The sequence below is a fragment of the Mus caroli genome, chromosome 14 (assembly GCF_900094665.2).
Source record: "Mus caroli chromosome 14, CAROLI_EIJ_v1.1, whole genome shotgun sequence".
In the NCBI taxonomy this organism is placed as follows: Eukaryota; Metazoa; Chordata; class Mammalia; order Rodentia; family Muridae; genus Mus; species Mus caroli.
In genome coordinates, this window is record NC_034583.1 from 25,765,985 (window position 1) to 25,771,984 (window position 6,000).

General features: G+C 43.1%; 1 protein-coding gene across 4 annotated transcripts in view; it reads right to left on the reverse strand.

Annotated features, from left to right (window-relative positions):
* The window catches only part of Mapk8 (mitogen-activated protein kinase 8), a 74,284-nt gene extending 69,177 nt beyond the window's left edge, over nt 1-5,107 (reverse strand). The window contains exon 1 of one of the 4 annotated variants that reach the window (XM_021181283.2): nt 4,934-5,107. The gene's annotated coding sequence lies outside the window, so the exon portion shown is untranslated. The remainder of the gene's footprint in view (nt 1-4,933) is intronic. The other 3 variants (XM_029468851.1, XM_029468852.1, XM_021181284.2) reach the window with 3 other exon arrangements.
* Nucleotides 5,108-6,000: the final 893 nt, after the last annotated feature.

Here is a 6,000-nt window from a genome sequence, read left to right on the forward strand (position 1 = left end):
AACTTCAGTGAGGTTTGTCTTTTGTGATTTTGATTCTTCTGTACAACTATAACCAAATTTAGGAAAGATACTTTGCTTTCTGCTCTTTACAAAGCAAGCAATATTTTTTAAAGGTAGGCTAAGCCATGTTAAGATTGGGACATTTCCAAATATCTCATAGACAAAAGAAATTTCCTAATGAAATGGCCAACATATTTGCTTCTGCTTGCTTGCATGCTTGTCCTTATTCCCTGTGAAGTTAGACTGAGACTATAGAATAGAGATTTGACTTTACTTCAGTATGTGTCAGGCTTCCAAACCACCTACTACCTAAAGTGGCATAGAATGGGCTCTCAGTGAATCTGTCTTATATAACATCAGTGTCTTCATAGTTGCTATCCCCAAGAAGGAACAAGAAATGCCATATACCATTTATTATATCCCCAGAAACTGCAAAGAACACTAATAACTCCAAAGAACTACTGTAGTTACCAGATCTCTGATAAATTTGCATTCTTCAAGTCAAAGGCCTCAATAAGATTAAACATAAAAGATGAGACAGTGTCCCATTTTCTTTGATTGTGTTACATGATTAGAATTATTCTCAGCTCCTACATTCCTACTTTGCAGATATTTGCCAAAATAAACCTAAGAAATCATAGGGAATACTACTGTGTTGTGAGAAATGGCTTTTGGGGGGGGGGGTAGGTTGTGGGGTGGAGTGGTGGCATTATACCAGACATAATTGTTTTTGGATTGTTTCCAAAATTTAAGTCATAGAGGATTACCAGTCCAAATGTTAACACAAATAATCCCAGGTAACTCAGATTAGTTGAGATTTTCATACTTTAACAAATCCACCAGAGATGCAGACAGAAACAACTGGCATATCCTGAAGAATCTGAGTATGTACTGTGCATCAAAATGATTAAAAATTCACTTGACATTTTTAAGTCATTTAAAGCAGAAAGAAAATATTTTTTCCTGAAAACTCTAAAGCTTCCTGAAGGTTTATCTACCACCAAGAACCACAGCAGTCTCATGCACTGCCCAAGTAAACTGCGGGACACTATAAGAGTATGGTATTGTCTTCTCATTTAAAGGCTAGTAAGGCTGGCTTAGACATGCTGCATAACCTGAACTAGCTATGTCACAAAATTAGTTACATGTGGAATATGGAGTGGGACTCAGAGATGACCCTAAAGACATGCTAGCCATCTCCTATGTTTTGGTTCCTAAACTTTTTAAAAAACTTGGCAAATTTTAACCAAATCTGAAATCTCTGAAGATGTAGGTTATTTGTTCTATTTGTGATATAACTTACATCATACAAAAAATGGCACAAATTTTCTCAAAGCCCCCCCACCCCCAACACACACACACAGAAAGTGTTCAGAGATTTGCAGCAGGCTTTGGTAGGGTGAGGCTTTTCCTGTCCTTTAAAGGAACATAATTCACTATGTAACCATGCCTTAAACCCATAAGCTTCTTGGGATAATGAATTCTCCATTTTCCCATCTTCCATAGTCTTGGAAGAGTATTTCATCAGAAGGCATGGTGCTGTGAAGCAAATAGAATTTGCCACTCAAAAAAAAAAAAAATCTAGCTTTTATCAAAAACTGTTGCATAAGTCTGATACTAGAGACAAATTAATAATTTTCTCTGATTCTTACTTCTCTTGCCTGAAGTTTTCTAGTCACTCAACAACTTCAACGAAGAGCTTGCAGAGCAGATGCCACACTTCTAATGACAAACTACAAGGAAACAGAGGTTCCTGCACTATCTTAGGCACACCTACTGCTCTGAATGACAGGATGACTCATGTCAGTACTCCTGTCACCTGTTAGTGAACTCTGAATCCTAAACCAGAGCTGCATTACGGTAGGAATGCATAGCTCCTGGATGGTTAGGCCGTGATCAGGACTGAGACAACAAGCATCACAATTCAAAGAGCAAGTGATTCATGTGTAAGCTCCAGGTTATGACTTCCTTGTCCTACATCAGTCAGAAATCCATACCACTGACTTGACCAGTCTTCTAGAGAACTGACTCCTAAGTCAGACATACTTCTACACCTGAGGTAAAGTATCTCAAGTATGGAGATGACTCAAATTTGTCAAGTGACAGGCAAAGCAAAGCAACAAGAAGCTGTCTCCTATTCAGCAACCCCTCGATATCACTAGGATGGTTTACAGCTAGTTATTAACAACAAATTACTCTTTCACTGCCATCTAGCATCTTCTCCAGCCTATTTCCATAATACTGGTCATGGAGAAAATGATTATGATCCTAACTGTATTCATTTTGATACAATTTATTTTTTAGCTTGGGACCCAGAACAGTCTCAAACTCATCTTGCCTTAGACTCCCAAATCCTGGGATTACAGCATGCACCACCATTTGTGCCTCAGTTTACTCTTACACTAATCCCTTTCCAGCTAACTTCTCTCAGGATTGCAAGGAGCAGGAAGCATATAGTTTCCTAGTCTGTCATGCTGATAAAACTCATTAAGGTAACATAGTCTGTTCCTTTCAAACACCAGACAGGTTATTTTTAAAAGGGGTGGGGGCTCTTTGTGCAAAACGATGACCCAGAATAGTATAGTAGTGATGAATGCATAATTAACAAATAAACCACTAAAAAGTATACTCTATAAGGGCAACTAACTCTTTTATGTGAATTAAATACCAAAAAAAAAAAAAAATCTGTTTAAACAACAGAATTTAGAAAACAACCTAACTGAACCTAGGCAGTGTCTGAATCACTCAAATAATTTCTTAATTCTGGAGTCCCTTCAAGAACCCAATATATTTAACTAGATTAAAGCAATAAAAGTTTGCTGCCTCAAGATCTATATCTCATAGTAACAAAGTCATGTTCTTATTTTTTTTTTCATTCCTATCTTACCAGTAAATAAGTTCATCTGAACTACTTTCATACTGAAAAGAAATAGTTTTCAAATAGTGGAAATGCACCAAAACTTGGATTTTTAAACCCATATGCTTTGTGAGTTGGTTAAGTACAAGTTAAGACTTAACCTTTCTAGTAAGCACCTCTAAAAATATTAAGCAGCGCTGAACTACTAGAAATATTTGTAAAATACATTTACATTGGCTGTTGATTTTTCAACTTAAATCATCGAAACCCTTGTGAAATAATAGTCACAAAAAGATAAATATGGCTCACTGGGTAAAGGTTCCTGGAAGCCTGGGAACCCGAGTTCCATGTCCAGACCCCACAGAAAGGTGGAAGAAGAGAATGAAGACCACAGAGTTGCTCTTGGGCTTTCACATGCACACAGCGGCATGTGTGATCCTACCCCACAAAAACATCATGCAGGCACACCCACCGCCATAATTTTTTTAAAGGGAGATAAATGCAATCATGCTAGATTCCTAATGAAACATCACTGTTGTGTCTGGGTGTATTCATACATGACTAGAGAAAGCTGTTACCTAAAATACTAGAAGTGGACAAAGTTCTCAACTTTGATGACAGAGTACCAAGTAAATCCCCTTTATCTACAAGACACTGTAAGTGTTTCATTTGGAGAGTTTGTAGCATCTCTGACTTTTAAGTATGGCTACTCAACTTTTTATATGACCACACACACAAGCCACAATCCTCTATTTTATTAACTATATAGAAAAAAAATATCAGGGATAGTTAATGGCCTAGAAGTGAAAAAGTGATTCCAAACCCTCTGGTGGTCTTTAACAGGTAGCATCCTCTATTAATTTATGATCTAGCCAACTGAGAGTGATATGTGACACTTCTGAAACTTCGTGGAGAATTTAAGGCTTTATTTTAAATTTTTGTCTATAAAAGTCTTTCAATCAACCCAATGAGTATGACTTCCATGCTTGGTGATGGAGAAATGATGCAAGATAGGCCTCTAAGTACCATTTTGATTACTTGCTTTCGTCAGACACAGCAGTAAATCTTCCAAGTTTAACAGCCTCAATAAGAGAACTAAGGAACCATTACCAATTATATGAAAATTGACAGGGGTGGGGGTGGGATTTAAGAATAAAGATGGTATATTTAAGTCAAACCCGGATATTCTTCCTAACACTATCCTTGGAAGTTCCAGTCAAATGAGCCAAATACCTTACTTAATATACATCCCTTATATAATCGACTCATTTAAAGGCACATCTATTCTGTTCCATACTACCCTAATTCTTAAGGGTCTTTCTCTTGGTCTTCACATCTTCTCCATCTGGATACAGCACTAACAGTTGCCAAATGAATGAATGAAATAAACATATGTTCTAACTGACCAGGTACTTAGTGGAAGCTGATCTCAAAACACAATAGACCGACAGACCAGAATTCTACTGAAAAGATCACTCAATTTCAGAAGTAAAAATAGCAACTACCGGACACTGTGCAGTCAACATGATATTAAATTCCCGGTGGGATGGGTAACTTTCAGGAATAACAATGTAATGCGTTCCTTACGGTACTTTACAATGGACTTGGTTCTACCTTGTCTGGACTAGGAACCCAAGCGCAAGACAAAGGGACAGCGGCGGGGGAAAGTCAAAAGGTCAGCGGCAGGCGCCCCTCTCAAGGCGCGGCCCGCAGGCCGGCGCGCTCGCGGCCACCCGGCTTTTCTCGGCGTCACGGCACTCACGTCCGCACAAAGAAACCGCCCACAGTCAAAACACGCTCCCCGTGGGTGCGGGAGACGTATGCACGGTCGCGTCGGCCCGACCTCCGCGGGAGCACCTCCGAACTTGCCGCCCTCCTGCTCCATTTTCCCCCCGCGCGACGTGGAAGCCGGCCGGAGCGGTGAAGCCAGGTCGCGCGGAGTGGACCACGCCCCCCGCTGCCCCCGCCGCCCGCGCTATTGTTCCCGCGCCGCCCCCGCCCCGCGCGCGTTCCCGGGAGGGGGTCACGGCCGGGAAAAAGCGGCGGCCGCCCGAGCCGCGGCGCCCGCGCACTCACCCGGCAGTGCAGCCAACGGCGACCTGGAAACCCGTAGCGGAGAACGGCGCCGTCCTGCGGTGGCCGCGGCCGCTACTCAATCCTGCTCGCGGCTCCGCGTTTCGGCCGCAACGTCCGGCCTCGGCCGCTCCGCTGACTAACAGAGACGCGGGCCGTCAACGCGCACGCCCGCCCACGTCATCGCGCAGGGCCCCGCCTCCGCGCCGGCGAGCGGCCTAGGGGCGGGCCAGCCCCGGGGGCCCGGATTACGGGGGCGTGGCCCCGAGACTGGGGCGTGGCTACACTGGGGGGCGGGCTGCAGTAGCGGAGGTTTCCCCTGAGGGCGGGGCCGCGAGCAGCGTCTGGACGGCCCCGTGTGAGGGGCGTGGCCGGGAGCAGCAGGGGGCGGGTCTGCGATGGCACGTGGCGGCGCGTGGCGGCGAAACACCAGTCATAGCTTAAGTCTGCAGGGTTGCTAGCCTCGCGGGGAGGAGGGGTTAGTGTTTGAAGGTCAGGCACGCGTGCCAGGGCACATACCTGAACCACAGAGTCCTGGTTTGACTGATACTCTTCAAGGGCCTACCACCCACCAAGGAGTAGATGTTCTCTAGCTCCCTGGAAGAAGTTACCTCCTCCCCCCCACCCCCAAACCCTCCTGCTCCAGATTCTTTACCTTACCTGATTTACCTGCAAGTCCTTACGGCTCTCGCAAATATTGATTATTCACGGATAAACTGACGAGCCTCGACAATGGATGGAAAGGTATTTAAATCTATCATTCATGAAGCAAAATATATTTAGTACTTTAAAGAGTTCAAAGGCATTCTCGCCAACAACGGAGAATATCACTAAGAGAAAGAAGCAACACATACATATAGAATGATTCTACGTTTATATAAAATATATTACATGCACAGTATATTAAACTTGGAAAAAAAGTATGACAATTGTTTTGACAGTGGGAAATAAAGGGCAGTCTCTCTTACACCTGTGTAGTATACTGTGATTTCCAAAATATACAAATATGTATTGAGTAAATTCAGGTAGACTGTTCCCATTACACGTTAAAATGCTCTTTCTCCAGGGAT